Genomic DNA, 26,718 nt, shown 5'->3' on the forward strand with positions numbered 1-26,718 from the left:
AAAAAGCCCAAACTTGATCCGGATGTTTTAGCCAACTATAGACCTGTATCTAACCTTCCATTTCTCTCTAAGGTTCTGGAGAAAGCAGTTGCTAAACAGCTGTGTGACTTTCTACAGAGCAATAGTTTATTTGAGGATTTTCAGTCAGGATTTAGAGCTCATCATAGCACAGAGACAGCACTGGTGAAAATTACTAATGACCTCCTTATTGCATCAGACAAAGGACTTGTCTCTGTACTGGTTTTATTAGATCTTAGTGCTGCATTTGATACCATTGACCATCAGATCCTATTGCAGAGACTGGAATATTTCATTGGCATTAAAGGAACCGCTCTAAGCTGGTTTAAGTCCTATTCATCAGATCGATTTCAGTTTGTTATGTTAACGATGAGTCCTCCATGCACGCCAAAGTTAGTCATGGAGTTCCTCAAGGATCTGTCCTCGGACCAATCCTCTTCACTTTATATATGCTTCCTTTAGGCAATATTATTAGGAAACATTCTATAAGCTTTCATTGTTATGCAGATGATACTCAGTTATATCTATCGATCAAACCAGATGAAACTCATCAGTGTCTCCAGTCAGTTTCACTGGACCTGTCGCTGTGTGTTTCCTGGACAAACATCAAGTCAACACTTTTCAGCTTCATCAGCTCATATAGCTGCATTCTCTTCCTGATGTCCGCAGCTCCATTTAAATTCAACGAAGCAACTTTAAATCACTCATTGAAGAAAAAGAAAACCTTTAGTTTGATTCCTCTCCATCTTCTTCATTAAGTTCATGTCTGATGTTCTCAACCTGTAAACCTCCTGCTCAGTTAAACCCTCTCTTCCTTTGGCCCTCAGCTGTGACTTGACTGAGTTAAGAAAAGCCTCTTTGTCTGGAAAGAAACTTTCAACTTTTACCCCTTTTACGTTCTTTGTTTTCTGTAGAAACAGTTTGTTTTTCTCAACCCCATAAATCTGTTCGTTCAGCTCTCCTGGTGCTATTTTGTTCAGTGAGACATCTAAACGGCCTTCCACACTGGAGTCATACTCCGCCATCGACTCCTTCACACTCTGCTTCTGTTTGTCTTTGCTGACTGTAACCTTCTTTGCTTTTGAGCCTTTACTGTCAATTTCACTAATTCGTCCCTTTTTTCCAGCTTCCTTCTGCCCTGATGTTCCCTCTCCAGCAGTCTGACCAGATTCAGTACCGGCAGGTTTTTCTGGACACACTCGGATCACATGACCCTCCTTTCCACAGCCGAAACACTTCATAACGTCTGACGTGGCAAACAGAACATAATCAAACCCATCAATTTTCAGCCGAAAAGACAAGTTTAACTCTTCACCCAGGTCAGTAGTCACAGTACCGTCAGGGAGGCAGAGACAGACCATTTGTTTGGTCTGAGGTTAAAAAAGAAAGAGGTGGGAGCATCTATGTCTCTTACGCTGGTGAACCGTAACCTGACCAAAGCCCCTTTAACTCTTTCGTGTAAAAAATAACCTAATTCCTATTTTATTTGCCTGTGTCTGTCTGTGCTGTTGTGAGTGTGTAGACTGTTTTCCAAATCCAAATCTCTTTTTCTAAGCCAGTAAGAGATGCTTTTAGTGGTTAAGTGACTAAATGATTGTCAGTGAAACCTACTGGATAAATGTAACTGTTCAATAACCTGATGCAAAAACTTTGTGATATGTAAAGCCTTTTGAGGTGCTTTAAATGCCAGAGGTATGGACATGTTGCAGCTGCTTGTAGAGGAAGTAGAAGATGTAGGAAATGTGGAGGTGAACATGAGAGTGTAAGGAGAAGCTGATAAAGTGTGGTTCCTGCACTGGAGGGCACATTGCTAGAAATCGTGCAGCAGTTTTGGGAGACTAACAAAGGTGTGTCTTATGCTGAGGCTGTTAAAAAGGTTGCAATAAGTGGTGAGGTGGGGGACATAGGGAGGAGAGAAGGGGAATGCCCTCCGCCAGCCTTCAGTGGTGGTGAGTAAGATGGAATTCCTGGCTTTCATTGTGGAAATAATGTGTGACATGAAGCAGAATAAGAACAATTCAGATGTTGTAAGAAGTGTGGTGAAGGCTGCTGAGAGGAGTCCTGGGGTTGTAGGGATTGAGCCGGCTAGTCTCCAAGAAAGAATAATGGAAACCAAATGGAAGCTGACGAGGGTGATGAGGTTGATAGTCTGTTAATGTTTTGCATCCTGCAGTGCAATGCCAGAAGTTTGGTAGCTAATGGACAGGAATTAAAGAAGTTTGTGGATGGTCTCAAAGAAAAGCCACAGCTAATATGCATACAGGAGACATGGCTGAAACCGACCGAGATTTTGTGATACCAGGTTACATTTGTTTACGTACGGACAGAAATACATCTGGAGGGGGGAGTGAAATTTTTGTTAAAAAAGGTGTTCAGTTTAGGCAAGTAAATGTAACCTCAGGACATGAATGTGTAGAAATTGAGGTATGGTGCTCAGCAGGTAGGGTTTCATTGATTAACGTCTACACTCCTTGTCTGTGGCTAGAAATAGATAAGTTAGATGAAATAATGGATCAGGTGGGACCTCCAGTGGTGTGGACAGGAGATTTTAATGCTCACAATCCTCTTTGGGACAGAAATGGGGCTTTAATAGAAGAGTTTATAGATATAATTTGGTGGTGTTAAATGATGGAGGACCAACTATGTTACAGGTGAATAGTGGGAGGCTGTCATGTATTGATTTAATCTTTGTGTCAGGTGAGGGAGTGATGACTTCCCTATTTTAAGTAAATTTGACAGTGTTTTACAGGTGGGGAAGGAGAGAGCGGAGAGGGGGTTTAATTTTCTAAAAGCAGATTGGGACAAATTCAGAGAACAGCTGGCAGCAAGCTTAGGAGATGTAGTTAGCCAAGGTAGCAGTGATGAGTGGAGTAATTCTTTTTGTGAAGTTGTGAGGAAAGCAGCAGAAAAAGTCATTAAAATTAAGGGTAAGAGGACAGAAAGAAAAGTAGTGCCGTGGTGGAACCAGGCTTGTGATGAGGCTGTGCGGGTTAGAAATAGCGCTTACAGGCAGCTTCGCAGATGTCCTGTTGAGAGTCTTGTTGTTGAGTATAAGAAACGGCGGGCTGAGGCTAGAAAGGTTATAAAGTGTGTGAAGAGAGAGAGCTGGCAGAAGTTCTGTGGTACTTTAGGTTCTGAGACTACTGTTAAACAGGTTTGGAAGGTGATTCATCAGATGGCGGGAATTAATAGAGGTTTCTCTACTGCTGTTCTGTTAGAAGGGAGCAATGAAGTGGTAATTAATAAGGACAAGGCTGATCTGTTGGTTAGGAGTTTCCAGCATGTGCACAGTGGTAGGAATGTTGGTAGAGAAGGTTTGATTAGGAGGGAGCTAATGCTTGAGCAGGAAGGGCACAAACTTGATAGGAATAATGACAATAGTGATTTAATCGATATGTTCTTTCCCACGCATGAAGTACAGAGGGCAATAAGACGAGGGCGGCACACTGCTCCTGGGAGAGAGGGATGGGATATGAGATCTTTCAGCATTTGGATGTCTTTGCATTGGAGGAGGGACTGGCCTTGATAAATACAGTGTAGGAGGAAGGATCGATTCCAGCTGAATGGAAACATGCAGTTACTGTGATCATGGATCATATAGGCCAGTTGAACTCACAGCTGTTATCTGTAAGATTATGGAAAGGATGGTTACTGACAGGTTGGTATACAGATTAAAAGAAAGGTTTTTTCTCTACATATCAGAATGGCTTCAAACTTGGTCGTGGATCTATGTACTTTAGTGTTGGACAACGATATCAAGAAAGCCCTTGTAAATAAAGAGGTGGCTTATGATATGCTGTGGAAAGAAGGAGTAGTCATTAAGCTGTATGGAGTATTCAGATAAGACCCTGTGGTTGTAGATATTAGGACTCCGCAGGGTTGTGTCATCAGTCCAGTCCTGTTCAATGTAATGGTTAATAATATGTTTGATGAGGTAGGAAGTGGATTTCAGCCACGTTTGTTTGCAGATGATGGAGCAATGTGGAAAAGAGGCCGTAATACTGGGTACTTATTGAAACAGATGCAGTGGGCTTTGGATAAGGTGCAGGGTGGGAGTGAGAAGTGGGCCTTTAGGTTATCGTTGACAAAAACAAAGTATATGTTTTTTGGCAGGAAGAGGATCATAGACAGTCAGGGTCTTAAGTTATATGGAGAACCTCTTGAGAGAGTCAGGGTTTCAAGTTTCTTGGTGTCTGGCTGGATGAAAAGTCCACGTATAAAGAACATGTATGTAGAATGGTAAACAAGTGTGGAAAGGTTATCAATATTATGAGGAAGCTGATGCTGATGATTTATAAAGCTATGACGAGATCAGTTTTTGATTACGGGTGTCTTGCATACGGAGCGGCAACTAGGTCCAAGCTTAATAAATTAGATGGACCAGCTTAATATATATATAAATATAAAGAGATGGGTCAGACTTAGTCAGGGACATTTTAACAGTGGTTTATGGGCCAGAGAAGCGGGGGGGGTGGGTTTCCTGTGGGTTCCAGCTCATTGTTGAAACAGGGGGCAATTGTAACACACTCACTTTCTCCAAACAGAAACAAGCTAGAGACATAATCTGCACATGCTCAATAGGATTCTCTCTCTGCAGGATCATTTCACCTCAGTTTTTAACAAAATACTGATTTTGAGGTATGAAAGTAATTTTGGATGTGCAGTATTTTTCTTGTGGTGTCCAAAGTTTAAATTACTACAAATTTAAACATAGATTTCATCTCTAGGTTATTAACAATTAACACTAACGAACTATGCTAATATAGTTGTGTCCACTGATGTTCCACGCCACATGACTCAATGTAAGCAGCTTGTTTTTTTTGTTAGAAAATAAACATATTTCACTAAATTTAAATGTAAAACTTCATTAAAAAGGGTGTGTTAAAAGAAATGGATTAGTTCTAGTATAAACAAAACATCAATTAACATAGGTCAACTTTCTTTGTATAAAATAATGTGTTTTATATGTGTTTAACAGAAAGTGTGAATGTTATATAGTCTGCAAAAGTAAAGTTCCTTTCAATTTCACTGTGTCTATATAGTGGATTTAAAGTGGCTGATTGTATAAGACCCAGCAAAACCAAACAGAGTGACTAGTTCAAAACTATTTTATGAAGTTAGAATAGAGAACTTAGCATAATTTGAACCATATATAAAAACACTCTTAAGTAACATTAGCAGTAAAGTAATTACTTTGAGGTGGCCTAGGCTTTTATGTCATGAAGTTCTCTGACTCATGTTGTGGTTTTGCCATTTATTAACAGTAGCAGACATCATTGAACAGGCTACTGTTTATCTAGCATGCTGTAGCTGCTAAAAACATGCAACCAACTCCTAACGTTACCCAGAAGCCCCTTGCTTCCCTCCCAACACAAACACTGCTCACACTCTGCAGGGACCTCTGTTGTTCAGTGTAGATAGAGCTACATCTAAATCACAAATCACATCACAGTTAATATGACTTCTTGCATTTAATTAAATATTATAGTATTTTTCTGATAAGTGAAAATATATCAATTATAGAATTAATTAGCGCACATATGTGTTTCTTGTATCAAAAGATGACTTGTGTATCTCAAGTAGTCTGTGAGTTATTCAGGAAAATGTTACAGTTCCCACAGTAAATCCTTGTCTGGTCAGCAGGGCGGTAAAGTTAACAGCTCCTGCTTCATTCAGAGGATTTTACTCCAACATGTTCCTGCTGTTTGTCATCCTGCTGCACGGTAAGAGACACTTTACTGTGATCACCACAAAACTCACCGTTTAAAGAGAGAGAGACACACAAATACACAAATACACAAATGCACGAGGGAAATTCCACCGTGTCAGAGTCTGTGGTCACAGATTCGAACTTCCGGAATCAATAACTCGTAAGCAAAACGTGTGTAAAACACAAACAACGCATTTTTACTATCGTAGTTAAGTAGAGAACAGGCTACAAGGTCATTTTCATCTAAGTGATTCTTCCAACGAGCCGCAGAAATAACGTCGGTCTCTAGTGCAGCCGGCTGTGAGACGAGTCCGCAGGGACCTAAAATACACACTGCAGAAATATTCAAGGACATTGTCAATTAAAGGCTGCATTGTCTCCAAAATCACCCCACAAATCATAGATATCCTGCTGGTGACACTGCAACACTTATTGGTTTGCAAAATCAATAACTTCACTGTTATGAGCTGTAGTGTCTCCACAATCCCCTCAGGCATCAGTGATCTCCTGCTGGTGATACTACAGCACTTTGTTTTACATTTTAATATTCACTAACTTCACTGTGAAGGTGAAGGAAAACAAAAAGAACAAACCAACAACAATGAAGCTACAGTTGTGAATTATTTTTTATATTTCAGATAGAAGTCGACTAATGTCTAATTACAACTGTGGGTGTATTCATTAACAGTAAGATCAGCTGTATTGTTATATAGGAAGTGTTTGTTTTGCCACGTTTATGTTTCAATTCTCATGTAATTTTGCGGAACACATAAAGGTTGTTTCAGAGTCTTCATTTGTTGCTTTGAGCGTCGTCTTTTCATTGTACAACATTGTAATATTTTGTTCTGTTATGAATATAAAGATATACAGTATATAACAGTATATTGTACGAATGATTGAACACGTTTTGATGGCTGTTCTCTTGGTGTGAATATTTAAAGACAAATAGACCAAACAAAGTGTCAACCAACAGGCGACCCCTTGTGGTTAAACTTTGATTTGATGGCACTACAGCTTATAACAGTGAAGTTATTGAACATTAAACTTCCTCAAAGTTATTCAAAACAGTATTTCTCCACACTAAGTGTTGTTGCTAAATGAGCGCTGGCTAACAGTATGCAGAAATATTCAAATACACCTTTTATACCAAATGCAAAGAAATGCACAGTACCAATGGACGCATTAGGTCAGAGGTCACTAATAGGCGGACCGCGGTCCAAAACCGGACCCCGCCTCATGTGATGCTGCTCAGCCACTCAAATCTGTGCATTCCAACAGGCATTGCGAGTCGGCGAGTGCGATACGTTTTAGAAACACACGGAGTGAGGAGGCGAATGAGAGAAGATATTAATGTTGGTTTTTAATCAAGAATGTATCATTACATGTGCATTCTTCCCACGGGCAGTTTAACACCAGAATATCTCATCGGTCTCCAATACTGGCTGGCAGGACAAGGTAGAGCTCACGTTTCTCACTGAACCAGAGACAGTAGGAAAGTGGTGGCTCTATGAGAGGGAATGAAGGAGAAGAGGAGGCATTACAAGATGTGTTGAGTGTTTAGTATAAAATCACTTCAGGCTACACTTTTTATAATAGAGCCCATGAAAAATCGGGCACGGTCCTAAGGAGGTGAACAGAGTGTAGCAACTACATGAAATATAGTGACATGGCGTCCACGGTAATAGCACGAGGACACTGAGCACTTTCTAGGGATTCACCACAAATTTGTATTTTTAAAATACACAAATAAGTCTGAGAAATAATTTAGGTAACAGGAATGAATATTGTAAGCGACCTGCTCCGTCATAGTTATAATGTTATTAAATATAAGGAAAAGAAAATTAGAGAATGACTTACTTTTGGACTTCCCATGACTTTCAGAAGATGCAGATGATGCAACCTTCTCTTAAACATGGGGCTTGTGGAATTATTATGTATTAGGGTAACAGGACTGAGGGAAAACCTGGGGACACAACAAAAATGGGCATTTTAACTCCAATATTTCATGAAGAAAAAATGTTGAAAGCATAGATGGGATACGGAGTCACTCATAAATGCGAGAAATAGTTTACATTGTAGAGGAGTTTTAGGGACTGGACAAATGATATTTTTCAGTGTTCTAGATAATTTGTATTAATGTTTAAATTGATTTATGCTTTTGCAATTAGATTAATGTGCAGGGCACTTTGCTTAATAATAAAAAGTATTTTAAAGTTAATTTATATGCATATTTATACATTTATGTCCTGGGGACAGACATGGCACCCATTTGGTGGAATGGCCCACAAAGACACCACACTGCGTTCAGGAAACACACCATTTATACTCGAGACATTACACACATATACAGAGACTCTCTCTCACCCCTGAAAACCACCGACTCCCCCCGGACTCACACAGGCAGAGTGTGCGCCGCGTTATGGCTGCGCCTCGGTTTTGACCCGTCCTCAGCCCTGCGTCCACTCACACTGGAAGCGTTTCAGCCCGCCCTACGTTGTTGACATGTTGTTTATTTGTCATTTTGTGTGCTTCTACAACCAATCACAGCGCTCTGTGAACCGTTTTCCTCCAGTTCCCTGCAGGGCTGAATTTCCCACGAGGAGAATTTCAGAATAAAGAGCGTTTTGCCTGATTTTGATGACATGTTTAGATTTTGTTGATTTGGTAAACAGTGTTTGCATTTTGTGCTTCTACTATGATTAAGTAGCTACATAGTTAAATGAGTTCCTTTTGTGTCCGTTTTAACCGTGTTTATCGCTGTTTTACGATCGGGAGTCTCCACAGGGTGTTTTATTTTAAAAATGGACTGGATCCTCTCTGCCGTTCTTAGCTGACTTCCTGCCTGGTTCAGTCTGCTCGGGAACTATCCGGTGTTTGTCTCTGTCTGTCCTCTGTCTCCTCTGAGTCTCTGTGATTGTCTGTCTGTCCTCTGTCTCCTCTGAGTCTCTGTGATTGTCTGTCTGTCCTCTGTCTCCTCCTAGTCTCAGTGTTTGTCTCTGTCTGTCCTCTGTCTCCTCTGAGTCTCTGTGATTGTCTGTCTGTCCTCTGTCTCCTCTGAGTCTCTGTGATTGTCTGTCTGTCCTCTGTAAAGACGCGTCGACAATGAAATTTCGCGTAGATATCTTCAATAGACTATTTTCTCAGACTTCTCAGAGAGAGATAAAGCGGAGGTGCTGAGCGACTATGAATTATGATTTTACTCATATTAAACAGTAAATAGTTTGTGGTGGTCAGCGTATTGTGGCGTGTCGCCACAAATAAATCAATGAGTGAGAAACACTGCAGATTGTAGAGACCGCTTTTATGTCATCTTAGTGCTGATAGTGAGTTAAAATCGCCTTATTATTGGCAAAAGAACAATCGCTGATCGTCCCTTCAATCGTCAATAAGTGATCGATTGCCAATTGGAACAAGCCTAACGGAGTGTGGATCAAATGATTCGTCCTTCTATTATTTAAAGGGGCTATATGTATGTATGTATGTATGTATGTATGTATCTTTCAATGAAATCACTTTGTTTTTACTGCCTTGTTGTCAAAGGGCTCAAAACTCACTTTTTCTTTCTTTTTTACATTTTCTCCGTTGCTTTCATCAGACACTATTCTGCTTTTAACGTGAGGTCAGATTCAGTCCTGAGCGCTGCTGAGCCTCTCAGACTACAGCGACAACACGCCAGCTAACGACACGCAGTCCGCTAACATCCATGAAACCACAGGCTCCACGTAAGGATCCAAAACTACAATAAAGGTTTACGTGCTGAAGCCCGTCAGACCAAACAGGTTCAGATGATGTCGACAACAGTGAACAATAAAATGGCTGGAGTTCAGGAGAGAGCGCCACTTTGTTTCAGAACCAACCAAACCGACCCAGAGTTCATGTAAATGATCTTTGTTGGGAAGTAACATGGCGTCCTCTAAAAAAGACAGCAGTTTTGTCTTTAATGATGATGTAGCAGGTTAATTTGAGCCAAACGAGGAGCTGAGAGACCCACTGTCTCTGTCCTTACAGCTACCCAGCATGCCTTGGGAGAGGAGGTGATTGAGGGGGCGGAGTCTGTGGTGCTGCCCTGTGAGGCCACTCCTGGAGCTGCTTCCTCAGTGACATGGAGCCGTGAGGATCTCAATCCCTCCACCGTTCATCACCGAATCATGACAAGTCAGCTTGTTGAAAAAGATGAGCTTGTAAACCAAAACCAGCTGTTCACAAACCGTACAGAGATGCAGCCTGACGCTCTGAGGACTGGACACGTGAGTCTCACTCTGAAACACATTCAGCTGTACGATGGAGGCACCTACAGCTGTGGCGTCCGTGGGGGGGGGGGGGGGGGGGGGGGGGGGGGGCTGGACCAGACACATGTACAGCTGCAGGTCACCAGCAAGGAAGAAGTGGAACTCAGAGAACAAGGTGGGTTCTATGGACAAGGGCAGAACACGTATGTTAGAGGTCACATGTCCACAGAGAGATGAAGCTGAATAATGTTTGTTCTTGAATTAATCCTGTTGGTCCTTAATCGTTCAGTTTAAGAAATTTTAGCATGTCAGTTTTTATCTGTCTCCAGCAGAGAATTGCAGCACGTAGACAAAGAAAGAAGAGGCGGGACCTTCTCTGTCTTTCAGCGTGTTTAGTTCTTACCCTTCAGAAATGTTTGTTGCTGTCATAGTCTTTTATTGGATCCTCTCTCTTCTTCTTCCTCTTTGCTGTTTTATGACGGTTGGTTGCAGCTTCTTCCAACCTGCACTCATCTCTGTTGAATACACTGTGCTGGACTTCATGTAGCTGCAGAAAAATCTGTTCAAGGATTCATTGCTGTCAGTTTCTGGAGTTTTACATTTTTTTTTCAATTGCTAACCTGCATTGGTCAAAACTGAAGTCACATTGTCAAAACTCTTCACAGTCAGCAAAACAATAGTGTACTTCACCACCTGCAACACTGTTTATCTGCAGCACCTTTTTCAAATGCTAACACACACATCCTGCATTTTGCAGTAGCTGGACAGACGACCCTGTTTCAAGGGAGGCAACGCAGGAGTCACAAACGTCTATTATGACCAAAATAAGGAAACAAAGTCCATCCGTCCATCGTCAACCGCTTATCCTGCATACAGGGTCGCGGGGGGGCTGGAGGCAATCCCAGCTGACATCGGGCAATACTGCATATACGACCTAGACAGGGCTTCTGCAAACACATTGTCCTTCCCACGGATGTGTTGGATGACCAAGTTAAGTTCTCAAATGCAGAGTGACACAAGCTGGACCAAACAAACGTGACTCAGGGCTCAGAAGGTTAGTAGAAGGTAGAAGAAGGCTGATTTTCCAACCACTTCTCCTTCAAAAGTTTCAGTGGACCCCCCACCAGTTCAGCAGAACTGAAACCAAGGGACTCTTGGGTCACTTCTCTAGCCACAAAGAGGAGTAAAGGGGTTCCCTCATCCCAATATCTTTCAAACTCTCTACAGTATGCTCACAACATTGACTTTAGAGTCTGGTGAAACCTCTCTAGGACTCCCTGAGACTGTGGATGGTAGGCAGATGAAAAACAGTGCTGAATAGACAGCTGCTGCAGCACCTGGGAGAACACATGGGACATAAAATTTGACCCCATCAGTCTGAACAATCCTTGGAAGACCGAATGTTGTGAAAAACTTAATCATGGCCTTAGAAACTGCTGGAGCAGTAATCCTGCATAAAGGAATAGCTTCAGGAAACCGAGTAGCAGCACACATGATGGTCAGTAAGTTGTGGTTACCTGTCTGATGCGAGAAAATGAAAATGTCTTTTTGATGCCCATATGACCCGCAAGACAACGATCATTAGCCAATTGCAAGACACCAGAGCGATAAGCCTTAGGAACAACAACCTGAAACACACTACTCCACTCGTCATGGCAAGACGAAGAAGAAGAAGTCCACTTTCTCATTAACAGTCCATCATTCACAAAGTACCCACAAGAAACAGCAGTAACTGCATCTTCAGAAACAGCCTCTTCAAAGAGGGAAAGCAAAGTTGTCTCTTTTCCTTGTTCCACTTTTAGCTCTTCTCGAGAGGGGAACACTGTACCAAAGCCTAATGTCCCATGAACCATAGGTAAGGACAAGGAAACGCCACCAAACCCTTGAACAATAGCATTTGAGCCCAAAGCAGATTTGTCATTAAAGTGAAGAAAATAGTGGAAGATCAAAGACTGAAAAGCTCCAGAGTCTTTCCAGATCTTAATAGGTCACTTAGCTGGAGGATCAGATGCAAGAGAGACAAAACCATCCATAAGGAAAGACGAAGAGCCAACCAACTCTGGCTCTCAAGTAGGATGCTCGCTGGTAACTGGAACTGCAGCCGTGTTCACAGTTTTTATTAAGGCTACAGGCTTAACAGATTTATGTTTCTTGTTGAAGACAGGACAGCCAGCAATAAGATGACCAGGTTTCTTGTCAGAGAAACATGCCTTGTCGGAAGCAACGCTTCCAATGGCCGACTTCCTGGCAAAGGGGGCAGAAACTGTGGGACTGTGCTTCAAAGTGCGAGCTCTATGAAACACAACGTCACCCTTTTGTTCACCATGTCCTTTATCTAAATCAAGCTTGTGCGTCAACATAAACTCATCTACCAACACAGCAGCTTTACAGATATTGGTCGCTTTTTGTTCATTTAGATATGTACAAACAACATTTGGCAAACAATTCCTCAAGCAAAACTAATAGGCGAAGATCTTCCTTCGTTTCTACTAACAGGGACTTACACCATCTGCCAAAAAGGGTCTCCTTTTCTTTAGCAAACTATACATAAGTTTGTTTGTCAAGCTCACTGAGACTTCTAAAGCATTGGCTGTAAGCCTCAGGCACTAGCTCCTAGGCTCTCAATATGGCACCTTTAACGGTCTCATATTCCTTGCTTTCATCAAGGCTTAAAGCAGAGTAAGCTTCCTGTGCTTTTCCCACCAAAACGCTCTGCAAAAGTAATGTCCAGGCATGCTCAGGCCACCTTGAAATAGTAGCCACACGTTCAAAATGAGGAAAGTACTTTTCAACATCTTGCTCCAAAACTGGGGAAACCATTCGGGTGTTTGTAACGGCATCAAACCCAGCTGACTCAACTTTAGGAGAGCTCACTAGAGAAGCATGCTTGAGTTCCAGGTCTTTAAGGAAACGTTCATCTTCTAAACGTGCTTGCTTCTCCTACTCTTTTCTTCAAGTTGCAGTTCTTGTACAGCCAGTTCTCTGAACCTAAACTTGGTGTGTCATTGTGATGCTGAGACTATTTTACAGCACTATGTAGCACAATGGAAACTATTACAAAATAAGAAATGGAAACATGGAAACTTTTCTCCTGTCTATTGAGCCTCAGATTCTGTATTCACAGCTCAACAGATATCTTCATCAATTTACTGTAGAACACATTTACAAAAAAAGTCTAATGGACATACGTAGAAACAAAATGCAGATTATGAGGTGTTCAACCATTTTTCATGTGGACTGAACTTACAGTATGACTAGATGTTTTGCACGACAATTCAACAGAGAACCAGTAGAATGCATTGTGATCAACATGACATACAGTAAGCTGTTGATAATGTAGGAAACAGCAGACAATGAGATAATCATTTGCATATATGTATCAAAACATGTGCAGTTTCTCAAAAGACTGAAAATTTGTTTTTACAAGTGACTTGATGATGTGGAGACTGAACAAGTAGAATTTCAATTCTGATCTGAAAAATGTACCAAAGTGATTGAGAACAACTGTATCCTATTTGAAATACTGGTTTATATGGAAGAATCAGTCACATTTGAAGGATAGTGGTCAGTGTGTTATGAATGATAATGGATGCTTTCTGAGTGAGGATCGTTTTGGTTGAACAAGTTTATTTTGAGTTTTGTATGAAGTGGTCTGAGGAACTTTTGGAGGTGAGATTAACTGTTTGGCCAAGATGCATGTTGGTAATGCAGACTGTGTGAAGAGTTTGAAAAAGTGGCTTCAGTTTTTCAGTTTGCATCTTAGCAATTGAAAAAAACTGTAAGATCGTTCACGTGAAGGTGTTTGTGTGTTTTCTCTTACAGCCAGGAAACATGGAGACACAGTGATCGTTGTGGTGATCTCTATCATCTTTGTCCTCTTGATCGTGGCTGCTGTCCTGGGACACCTGTATCATCTAGGATACATTGGCAGAAAAGGTGTGTGTGTCTCCGTGATTCTGTCAGCTCAGCTGTGTTTCAATTTCCATATTAAAAGCCTTGCTGACATCCCATCTTGCCTCTGAGATACTGTACATCATCTAAAGAATGTCATCATCAGTTCCATATTACCATGATGCTGAAACACTGAGAGATGAAACTCAGTGATTTAATAAACAGTCTGCTGCTGGTTGTAGAGACACCAAAGACAAAGTGTCTCTGTTAGATGGACAATGGGACATATTTCAGAGTTCCTGCTGCTGGTTGAAGAGACACCAAAGACAAAGTGTCTCTGTTAGATGGACAGTGGGACATATTTCAGAGTTCCTGCTGCTGTCTCTACACATCATGTTGCTCTCTGTTGTCCTCTCAGACAAACGGGTGGAAGTGGATTCAGGGGTGAAGTCTGTCCTGCTGCCCTGCAAAAACATCTGTTTCCTGCCCAAAGACGTCACAGTGGAGTGGACGGTTGGAGACAAAAAGAAAGTCCATGTGTATCAGAACGGCTCTGACCAGTCTGGAGACCAGGACACACGTTACAGAGGACGAACAGAGATGAAGAGAGAGAGACCTGGAGACCTCAGTCTGACCCTGAAACACCTCACAGAGAGAGACAGTAAGACCTACACCTGCACCATCTACAGCAGGGAGGGAAAAGTCCTGATGAAGAGACAAGTGGAGCTCAAGGTCAAAGGTCAGTTTGTAGATTCCCCACCACCACAGTTACACTGTATTTATTATTATTTAGGGGTCAGTATCTGTAAAAATCATTCAGAGAGTTCAGTCCCTCTAACAGTGAGCCGTGGATCCTGAGAGGTTTCTTACCTCCACGTCAGATTCTGGTCTCAGAGACTGAAGGAGTCCCGTTTGGTTTCTCCTGATGAGGGAGGTATAGGTATTCTCCGGGGTTCTCCGTGTCTGATTGAAAACGCCTCCTCCGTCTGGCAATTCGGCTGTTTGCTGGTTTCCTTGGTTGTAGCTGGCGAGACCACGTGGCTTGGTCTGACCTCTGTGAAGTTGGCTCGACTAAAAAGGCTTAAAATGGAACTTGGTCGTTCCTGAATTAGTCCAGTGTAACTTAACGGACTGATAACTTTAACAAACAAAATAAATAAAGAAAATAAAACAAACTGAAGGCAGATCGATGTCGCGGCACTTCAGGTGTGTAGCTTCAAGCGAACAAAGGCCTGTTTGTTTCGCTGGCCGAGTCTGGGCGTTGCCTGGCGAGGCACGCCGAACGCGTGCCGAAGCGTCCAGAGGGCCGAGCAGAGTGGAAGAGAGCCAACAGCGAAGAGAGAGAGCGAGAGGTCGCGTGTCGCTCTTTTGTTGCCTGGGGCGTGGTTCCCCAGGGGGCGTCTCAGGTTTTCCATGGGACTGCCTTTCTAAACTTAATATCTAAAGAAAAGAAATCTATTTGCACGTATTATAATCAAATATTTTCCACAATCGAACCTCAATGGTTGAACGGTTGTACTGTTCTAAGCATTTGGTAACAGGAAACAATTGTCACATTATTGGTCAGGATATTTATACATTTAACGGCATTTCTGACGAGGGCATGTAATACTTATTTCGTCCACTTGGGGGAGCTCAGGTTACATGAGGAAAGCTTGGATTAAATCAAAGATCGTCTCTCCTTAGGAACCGGGGAATATTGTTGATTCATCCTTAAATTCAAGCTGGCGATTAAGAGTATCGTAAAACATTTCTTTGTCATCATTTCTAAAGGGATTTTGTAGGAAAGTATTATGAAAAAGCATTGATTACATTAGATGAAGGAGTGTAGTGCTGAAAATAAAAACATTGCACAAGTAACTTCTTTTCAGCACTAATAGCAACAACAGTTAACATAACTACTCAAATAGAGGCAAACGTAATCAGGTAACTAAAGATTTAATTAAACTTAATTAAATGCTTTGAGTCTTTGGAGACTGCAGTCCTTTTACATTGAAAGTTCAGTGTCTGGAACATGTCACACTTGGGTGAGACAGGGGTTTTCCTTTTATTGCGTAATAAAACAAAGAATAAGGTCAGTTTCCACGGAAACGTGTGTGGGGGGGCCAGTTTTGATAGGCTGTTCAGGGAGATGCCAATGGCTGGTTCATGTCTCTTTGTCAGTTTAACAGTCAGGCCCCGCGTTATCAGCTTCGGAATCAAAGAGGCGCCAGATTTATGGTCGGATAGCACTTAGAGAAAGCAACTTTGACCCCTCCCCATCTTCTCTGGGGCACAAATCCACACCGTTGTTCACTACATACGTCACAACTCCATTTACAGCTAAAGCCAAATGCTCTGTGTAATTTCCCTCTTGATAAAAGTTATACAAGAGGAACCAGCTTGTTAGCTCCGCTAGGATCTAAATATCTTTTATTGCTCAGTAGTGTTTCATCTACTGTGCAGAATGCGGCACGGTGAAGCGTAAAAATGTGTTTGTAGCATACGGACAACAACAGGTGAAGTCTAATGAGTGTTTGTGTAAAGCAGGACTCTTTACATGAGCCAGAGCCAAGTCCGCTTTCACCGCGAGGCCCTGGGGCTGTAGGCCGCCAGTAAAGACAATAATGTGTAATGACCATCTGATCTGTACTCATCATTTCTGACTATTTGATAAAGAAAGTATAATGTTAGTATATTAGTTTATTTATTTGGATGATCTGCCTACAGATAGAGAATCAGCTGTTTCACTAATAAAACCTTTCTCTGATCTGAGCCTACAGCGCTGTGGTGATAGAAACATAGAGGCTGATGTTTGTGTATTCATTAGAATTTCAGATCATAGTACAGTAATAATAACTGTGCACACAGAGTTCAGCATTTCTAAAGTTTGCTGTAGTGTCTCAACCTTTTTTAATGTCCCGCCTACTCCTGGCTGTGATTGGCTGGTTTGCGAAAAGTGGCTTTGATGAGCAGCTACGCGCACGCTTGCTCAACAGTCGTTCGATAAATGATAAATATAAAACACGTTCAGAGGGCATCTGAAACGCGTTTTTTCTGTTCTGATCATTTCTTCCCTTTGGCGCTCGTTAAAACCTCTGGTTTAATTTCTCTAAGCAACATTGTGAGAGGCTGTGGTTTATGCTTCCCACGTGGGTCACCTGTAAACTGGATCAATCAGCAGCCAAAAACATGAATATGAACAGAACATGTGACAAACTACAAATTATTTCTTGGCCTATGATTGGCCCCTGGTCTTCGTAGGCCCAGTAAGGCCGGGCGTTAAAGCGGGCTCGGTCAGAGCTAATGCTACAAACACATAGTCTTATATAACAAGATAGATTCAGGAGTAACTACTGTGGGTGGTTGTTCCCTCTTTTTGGCATCATTTAAATTTAGCGTTAAGGGACCTGTTTTTTTAGACAAATATAATTCTTCACACACCTTTTCTGAAAAACCTGATCCATCTCACATCTTTACGGTGAAGTAGTGACTCAGTAAACGCTCTCATTTCACAACCTTTATTATGGTGTTGATCACAATATAATGATGATGTTCTTTACAACAGCTGTGTACATAGAGGAACAGATACTGGGTTCTCACAGTAATCACTATTCTATCACTTTGATAACTCTTTATTTCATATTGGACATCCTACCCTCGGCCTCAGTGTTGTAAGATTACATGCACACAACACGTTACCTCTGTCTCCTCCAACAAGTGCTCTCTGATCCACTGGGCTCTGGAGGTCACTGCTCACAAAACCAGGCCACCTGCACAGACGAATGTAGGACAGAGTGAATGCTGCTTTAGAGAGTTTATGCATAAATACTGAGCTAACATAATGTGACAGAGACGTTTCAGTAGCAATATCTACCCGAGGTTAATGGCTAGAAATAGTTTGAAGTAGTCCTCATATATTATACTGGAAATTAGGATTCAGAGGGCTGCGATGCGATTATAAAACTATTATCGATGCATCTTGATTCTTTTCTATACAGGATGTCTGGATAGTTACGAAGCATTTAATTTGTGCATTAAGATCTAAAAGAAACATCTCATAATAAGCTTAAAATGACTAGTTCGCATCCCTACTTTACTTCATTAAGCTCATCTCTTCAACATCCAGCTGTCAGACTGACATATAATTATCAGGATGTGCAGTCTGAGTACAGGACAGAGCTGGACACCAGGTCAGTCTAAGCTCGTGCCTGATGTTCTCAACCCTCGACAAGTATCAGGAGGAAATTGATAATCTTGCAGAGAGGTGCTCAGAGAACAAGCTACTGCTCAGCGCCAGCAAAACCAAGGAGCTGATCGTTGATTTCAGGAAGAAGGAGATGAAGACACACTCCTGTCTACGTCAGTGGAGCTGAGGTGGACGTGGTCGCGGACGTGGTCGTCTCACATCTCCACGCTGGAGAGGAAAGATCAGAAAGCGCTGCTAAAGAAGGCCGGAGGGCTCTGCAGCGGGTGATTCAAACTGCCCATCTCCTGAGCATCGGTGATATCAGTGAGGTGCCTGCAGAGCCCAGAGGAGACTAAAGGACAGCACCCACCCAGCCTGTTCGCCCTGCTGCATGCTGGGAAGAGACATAGAAGTTTCTGCTGCTGCACCTCCAGACTGCAGAGCAGACTGCTCCACTGATCATAGTTTATTTCTGTTTCCATTTTTTATAATTGATTCACTCACAACTTAACGTATTGTGACCATAAAACCTACCTGACGTTAGTACTAACAGCTGAACGTGCAGTTGGGGAAACTACAGACCTTTATTAACAGACACACAGTGACCTACACTGCACCTTAACTACCAGGCTGAAACTAATGTTCTCATTTTATTATTTCTTTATTTACCAAAGCGACTCACATGTCACTCTGGAGGAAGGAGGGGTCAAGTGGGGAATTGAACCTGGGTCTCTCACATTTTATCCACTGCACCATCACCACCCTACAGGAGCCAGGAGCTCGCCAAGCGCTGAGTGAGCATCTGATTCCTCTGCTATCCTGTCTCTGTCTGGTTGGGCAACAGCTACAAAAAGTCCCAAACAATTAAAAACAATTAGGAGAAATAAGTTAGTGTATCGTGTAAATCTGATTTCTAATGTTTTGGTCTGCCTGACTTTAAACCCGCTGCCCAAAGACTCTCTAACCTTAAAGCTTTTGGGTTTGAGCAAGTTTGCAGCTTGATGTTACAGTTAAACCAAAGAAAGTGACCATTTGTTTTTCACCTGTGTGAAGAACGTGAAGAAACAACTCGCCATTACTACAACTGTATGAACCCAAAGTCAACATTCTGCTGTGATTAAATAGCAATAAACGGATTAAACTGATGCCAAAATAACTACAACATGATGCAGATTTGTTAAACATATGAATTCATGCTTTGTCAGGTCTGTCAGCAAGACAGCAGGACAACAACTTCTAAAATGTTTGTTTTCTGAATGAAGTTTGGATCGATCAGGGCTGTGCTATGCTAACTTGGTCACAGTAAAGTACAACGAAAGCTGGAATAAAAGTTACAGACACATGTTTTCTAAACTCACCAGGTAGTTCAACCTCATCGCTTTCTTTTCTCCAAGCAATGTCCAGTTTGGTCCGGTTTTTATATAAATATAAGTAGTGCCAAACGAACACTAGACCGGATGTGCACGGAAACTAGCTGCTGAGAAGCTCGAGTGGAGATAAATCAACGTTGTAATCCTAAAAACTAAAGTAAAAAAGCTTATTTAATAAAAGCAGTTTAGTCAGAGTTCCTCCCTCGAGCAAACGGCGTAGTTGCGAGGAAAGTCCAGTCCGACCACGGGTATTTATTTGTCCGAAAGCTGGAGCGCTGCTCCCTGCTCATCTAGCCCAAGTTTAGCAGCTCTCAGCCGGCCTGCAGATTTTCGATCCCCGCTCTGCCTGGTCGTCTCCACACAACGCTCTGAAGCTGTGACGTACGGACAATCTCAACGTTGATAGGCTATCGCGACTCAGCTTCGCTTGAGCTGAAAATATTCAACTCACGCGAATTCTTTCGCTTCGCTTCGCGCCGCCCGACAGGAAATCGCGTCTTTGACTTTGTATGTAAACTCACCGCCCCGAACGCTCGCTTCGCTTTTGGTCTGAAAGCTCCTTTAGCCCAGTGTAAATTATTACTAATGTGACATGATATACATCACTGAAATAAAAACCACCACGGAGAGAATTCACGACATAACTCTAACTTCCACAAGCGTTACAGAGGCCACAGGCTGCAGATCTGTCCCAGCATTATACTCACTGATGGTAAAACTGCCAACATTTCACTAACTGCATGTCATTTAGCTACACGCTAATCCAGTAGACACATAATTTATTGATATGATAGTGGTCTATGATGTGCTAAGTGGCCACCTCGCCAGAAAGCTATTGTAGTTACGACTTTACGCCCAAGTTAAACTAAAGGTCCGCTCTAGTAATTGTGTTGTAACTCATATTAGTAGCTAGTTACAAACAATGTAGTAGTTACTTAACCTCTAGAGTGGCCTTTAGGAGATAAAGATTACACACAGCCGGAGCAACAGGCTGCCGATGTGGAATACAGGAAATGGTCAAAAACTAACGTGCTGATTGGCCGAAAAGACGCTCTGTGCATCTGCACTCGATTGCTCTTCCTCAAGGACCTTGACCTGCCTGTGACCTTAAAACCAAGCGGGAAGCTTCCGGTCTACAATACGAAGCCGATGCGGAAGTCCCTGAAACCTGCATTGTATTGAAAATCCAGCAGGGGGCGACTCTTCTGGTCCGGCTCCATCAGAAATAACAGTAAAATGTTTCTACTTGTCAGCTGATTTATTCCCTCAGTAAACTCTTTCCTGATGAGTTTCTGGTCTCAGTCGCTGGTTTCAAGTCTTCTTCAACACAGCATGATGTTCATTTAGTAAATTATGGTCCCATTTATTTTAAAATAGACCACAAAGCAGAGTATGTGTCAGGGCGGGGTTATCTATGATTGACAGGCCGTTACCATGGCGCTGTGTAAATTTAACCAGCGCCGCTGAAAAAGGCTGTTCACTTTCTCTGGTGAGGACATTTAGTTTTCAGACTGTTGTTCGCTACACAAAGTTAACGTGAGTTACAGATGCACCTAGCTAAGCAAGCTAGCTATCTCCGCACACGACCGTTAGCTCCGCCGTATCATCACTTCCGGCCACTTCCTGGTTGCAAAAACTCCTCATGGCGGCGCCCTATCGGCCAAACTCCACAAACCAACGGGTGACGTCACCATGACTACGCCCACTTCTTACATACAGTCTATGCTTAAAACTGAAGCTTGTGGACTGAAATTGAATTGAGAGAACTGAAAGTAAAATTACATAAAGAGTTGAATTTTTAGTGAGGCTCAAATACAGTTTCAGTTCAGATTCATAATCTCACATTCAGGTTCAAGTTTATTGGAATTCGGTTTCAAACTAATACATTCAGCTTTTTTATGAAATTATTCAAGTAGAGCAATTCAAATTCAGTTATAAATGATTCAAATTCAGTTATAAATGATTCAAATTCAGTTATAAATGATTCAAATTCAGTTATAAATGATTCAAATTCAGTTATAAATGATTCAAATTCAGCCCTTTCTGTGTGATCTGATGCTTTACTGTGTGAACACAACATGTTACAGCCACTAAATATAAACTGTGCTTCTGATATCTGATCTGATCCAGAGGTCTGAATGATTCTGGGCTCGTAGGTTGTGTGATTTATATATTTTTACTGTAGTGAAACGTTCAGAAAACTCTCTGTGGAGTTACTGATCACATGTTCATAACCAGATAGCACGTTACTCACTTTGTATTAACATTAAAATGTCCAGGTGACGTTACTTTTACAGCAGCTTCCAGTCAGCTCTTACATATTAATTATCTGTAGTGTTTCTGAATTTAAAGGTCATTGTTTTTATGATTTAAAGAAGTTTCTGAAGCTGAAATTCTTAAATATGTCAGAGGTTGATGCTTCAGTTTAAAGTTAGTTTATTTAAAGTTCAGAATGAGTTTGAATCTTAATCTGTTTCATTCAGGTTCTGGTGACTTTATTTGTACTCTCCATCAGGAAAGTTTCCCTTAATTATCTTCTATAGTGAAAAGAAACTATGAAACACATGAATGAGCAGATTTGTAAAGTCAGAAACCTCCTGAACAACCTGACAGCAGTGATCAGCTGCTTCCCTCTGTATGAACATCCAGTGAAACTCTTTACAATGTGAGTGGATAGAAATGGTGACGTTTTGCAGCGCCGGCGAAAGTCGGACACAGTTTCTGACCAGCATGCATCACGTTCAGTCAGCGTAGCGCCGCAGGAAGTCAAACGCGCTTGTTCTCTGAGTGACATTAAAGCTTGTGCTGCCCTCTAGAGGCTGCACAGAAAGAGTCCTGAGTCTCCGTGTGGGCTGAAGAGTCACCACTGAACATGACGTGAGAGCTGGCCAGCTGTAGTGTTGATCACTTATTTCCTCGAGTGTAAAGTCTGTCTCACCTGCCTTGTACGGGGTCTCAGTCCCCCAGCCGCTAATAATAATATTAATACCCAAAAGTCGCCCCAGCTGGCGTTACAGGGTAAAAGCCTCACCGTTACAGGCCTGGTACCGTTTCTCTGAACTCCTCATCAAAACTCCTGCGCTTCCAGAGATCTGCTGCAAAGGGTTGCTTGGATGGTCTGTTGAAGGACTGCATCCGGCGAAGAGTTGACCTCTGAGCTAACGTTACAATCCTTAGGACATAAAGGACAGAATAAATCAGATAAATCATCACAGTCAGTGTTCTTCAGTAAAGATCTCACAACTCATTATCATCACCCTGTTGGGACTCTTCTTAAGTTTTACATTGAAAATAGATTTATAGCTTTTATCAGGAAGTATTAAGAATTTTACTCTCTGGCTAAATGTTTTAACAGACGGGTTAAAGACGGGACACCTGTCTTCAGTCGGTGTGTCTCTTGTCTTAAGAGAAGTTAATCAGCCTTACCGCGATTTGTGACGACATGTAAGTGAAGCTGGCTAATTTGTATTAACACATTTTAATCAAAAATATGAATAGTTCTGTTTGCACGTGACACACAGGTAGGAAACAAGTAGCTTGAGTATATTCCTCTTTATTTTAAAGGGTGCTCGTAATCTGAACCCCGTCCCCTTCACGGATCAAAACCAGAAGCTTGGCATGTTTGGGTCACACATGTGGTGGCACAAAGAACAACCTGATTATCGACGAGGAGGTAAACCGGTAAGCAGCCAACATCAAACTGAACGTTTCTTCGGTTTGCTGTGCATCTTATTTCATTCAGTGTAAGGCAAGTTCTTCGATGCATGTGTGCTGCCAAGTGGACACGTTGTATTAAAATATACACTCATTTGGTCCAGATGTGCAGGAGCCACCAATGGGATTTGGGACCAAGTGAGAGTCGATCATGGGAAGGATTTCTGCCTGTGCCTGTTTTTATGTTACTACTGAAACCAGAGGTAGTGTTTCTGCTGTGCAACCATGCGCCATGAAAAGGCAGCAGTCTGCAGAGTTTCATTTCACCCTGTCACCTTAGCTGGAAGTCTCATACATGAGGTTTATCAAACTCAGCTGACATGGCTGAGGTCACAACATGCACACCGTTGGCCCTCGCTGTCCGATTCATGGAGAGTCAGATGGAATCAGAAGGTCGTTTAGCGGACGAGGATGTCAGGATTTTTCAGGAACGCAGTCATTTATACAACTCCAATTCCAAAACAGTCCAGTAGATAAAAACAGACAGACAAGATATGTATCGTTCAAACTGACGTTGATACCTGCAACACGTCCCTAAAAGGTTTACCATCACTGTGTTTCATCCCTTTTTCTTTTAACAACACTCAGCAAGCGTTTGAGATCTATGGACACTAATTGTTGATGTTTTGAAATGTAAGTTCCAGCGAGTATGAGCAGTATGTTCCCTCACTAACAGAAACTAAGAGTGCAGCGGATTTGGCCTGAGGTAAATAATGGGTCAGCTGCCCACTGAAGCCGACCTCGGTGCAGCTGACCGACCAAGAGGCCACAGACATGCAGGATGACACCGTTAAAGTCTGCGTGGCAAACCTGACATGCAGACTCAGCCAGATCGGGCTGAACAGGGTCGTGCAGTCGTGGAACGCACATGAGAATGAATCATGTCAGCCCAAACAGAAAAAAGAAACTCTTTTCTTTTCTAGGCTGAGTTATACCTAATGACTTGCTGCAGGGGGTGCCCAGCCAATCAGAGGACCTGCTTCTGAGGTGGCAGACCCAGATGAGCAGGAGCTGGGATGCTCTCTCAGCAGGGAGTCTCCGGTCACCTCGCTGTAAGGTTTGAATGGACCAGAATATGTTCCTCCATCTGTTAAACCAACCTACACAAGAGTACTGCAGTACTGTGGCAGTGATGGTACATTTCTGAATAATAATATGACCACGGTTAAACTTTTAAACCTTTATTTATCTGAAACTTGTGCATCTACATGTGGACCAGCTTTTCAAATTTAAATGAAAACTTTAGGATTATAACATTTGAACACTTCACACTAACAGCAGGGAGACTCAGAATACTCCATAATGAAACGCTGCTGTGCCTCATGCAGCCCACCGCTGACTGTGTCCGCCTGCCTCTGCTCCTGCAGGTCCGGCAGCCCACCAGACTCCTGCAGCAACAGGTCTGTGGTAACTCTAAGGTAAACAATAAAAGCCTGTTACGTGTCTCCACAGGCAGAGGCAGCCTGCACAGCAGCCGGCCGGTCTGCGCAAACTCCACAAAGTCTTTCAGGGTCCTGGAGACCTCCTGCAGACGCCGGGATCCGAGGACGACTCCCTCCATGTGGTCCGTGACCTCGCGGCACGGTGTAAATCTTTCTTGCAGAACGCAGAACCGTCAGTGTCCATGAACAACATGTTCAACAGTTACTTTAAATGTGTCGTTCTGAAGAGTTTACTGATGTCTCAACATGAAGTCGATGCCTCAACACCACCGGATTAACATCAGCATGTTCCTGACAACATTAAATGATATTATGAAATGTTAGTCTGTCCCTCTGGTTCCTTCACAGCCCATGAGTTCATTACCATGGCGATCAGTTAATACAACGGGCTCCTCCTGGGCCCGTCGGCGAGGACTCGAACTCTGAGAACCTCACGGCCACCGTTTTCCTGGTTTCAGGTTTTCCGTTTCATAGTTAGCCAACTAACGGACACTCAAACACGACGTTTAAAGAACTGTTTCAGGTGCCGCCTTCTTCAGTTTACCTGCATCACCTCTGGGAGCAGGCAGAGCTGCTGAGGCAACAGGGCCCCCGGATGGCGCACAGGGGCCACCGTTTAGGAGCTCTGTGGTACTAATCAGACCATCCTGTCCAGGGAGTGTGCCTCTATTGTGGTGGTCTGTAAAATAAAGATTTTTATATCAATTAACATCTCTTACAAGAATAACAAGCTATAATTAAAAGTTGAAAGCGTTGAGACCAAACCTCTAACCTCTGTGAAACCTCTGCTTTGCTGCCTTCATCAGACCTCTGTGCCCAGTGTTCTGCTCTTTGCTGTTCTTTTATTTGATGTCTGCTCTCATCGTTTCCTACAACCTAAGTTGCTGCTCTGGTTGAACTGCACACTTGGATTAGTGCAGGTCTGGATTATTTTGCACAACTAAATTATTGCTCACTTGAACTAGAACTAAACAAATAATCTGTATTATAATTTATACCATTTTTAATCCAGTTTTGTTGCCATGGGATACATAATAGACGTATCAATAAAATAGCAGGCTTCTTCCAACACATCTACACATGTAAACACGCCGATTAGCATGTGTGCTGTGTGTCGTTAGTTGGCCTGAACAGTGCGTTTTATTGTGCAATGTACAAAATACATTACCTGAAAAATCCTGGATATTTTGTCGGTGGTCTGATCTCAAACTGAGCCGCCGACTCCATCGGAAGACGAGAAAACTGTCCATTTAGGATAAAACCTTCAGGACACCAACTAATTTCTTGCAAACCTTAATTTTCCAGCACTCCATAGATGCACAGAACGTAAACAAAAACTCATTTATCTGTTTTGCTTTTAAAACATAAACAAAACCCGATGTCTGTTTTTCTGTTTTCTATTTTAAAACAGTATTTGATTTGGTTTTGAAACGAAACAATGAGAGATCGAACTGTACACAGATTCATCTCTAAGTCCTAGTTCCTATTCTGAGCTTGCTCTTTTTCTTTAGCAGATATCTGCGTTTGTCCTGCTCATGTTGACCGTGAATGAAATGTAATCTGTGTTCTGTAAAGCAGTAGCATACATGTGAAATAACACACCTGGATTTTTAACATTTTTACATTTAAACTAGAGCCCGACAGATGTGGGTTTTGGGGGCCACAGATGTGGGTTTTGGGGCCACAGATGTGGGTTTTGGGGACCACAGATGTGGGTTTTGGGGGCCACAGATGTGGGTTTTGGGGGCCACAGATGTGGGTTTTGGGGGCCGATGCTGACATTAAAGTGAAAAAGAGTTGATATTTAGATTTAGAGAATGATTTGGATCGTAGACCCCTTTACTGTATAAACTCCACTTAGAACAGGCGGATATTGAAAGCTGGTATCTATGTGGGCTATAAAACCTTTTCCTGAATGATTTATGTTAATAAAATAGATTACTGTCTCAAAAAGTGAACAATTGTACATCAGTAAATATTTGCTGCTGGAAGGTGCAACTTTTTCAGTGAGAGAGATTAAGCATGTGTATTTTACTTTACACATAATCTGCCATAGTTTCAATGTAGCACATTCACATCCAGCTCATCCCTTTAATTCCAACCAAAGCTACGAGAAACCATTTAACCACCATCCGTATAAATCACGCCGTCTAGATCCAGTGAGCTGCTAATCTAA

The 26,718-nt window shown here is 42.2% G+C and overlaps 1 protein-coding gene and 1 long non-coding RNA gene across 6 annotated transcripts in view; one reads left to right on the forward strand and one right to left on the reverse strand.

The window, feature by feature from the left end:
* The window catches only part of LOC123980308 (H-2 class II histocompatibility antigen, E-S beta chain-like), a 236,945-nt gene that overhangs the window by 152,767 nt on the left and 57,460 nt on the right, over positions 1-26,718 (forward strand). The gene's annotated exons all lie outside the window — the stretch shown is intronic.
* LOC123980318 lies at positions 7,080-18,855 on the reverse strand. Of its 2 annotated transcripts, XR_006827468.1 has the most exons (4): positions 18,699-18,855; positions 17,530-17,600; positions 7,586-7,691; positions 7,080-7,233 (listed from the first exon to the last, which is right to left on the reverse strand). It is a non-coding gene; the product is annotated as an uncharacterized LOC123980318 (long non-coding RNA). The 2 variants fall into 2 exon arrangements; XR_006827467.1 differs by lacking the exons at positions 7,080-7,233; positions 7,586-7,691 and having other exon boundaries at positions 17,333-17,600.

This window comes from Micropterus dolomieu, linkage group LG12 (genome assembly GCF_021292245.1).
Source record: "Micropterus dolomieu isolate WLL.071019.BEF.003 ecotype Adirondacks linkage group LG12, ASM2129224v1, whole genome shotgun sequence".
NCBI lineage: Eukaryota > Metazoa > Chordata > Actinopteri > Centrarchiformes > Centrarchidae > Micropterus > Micropterus dolomieu.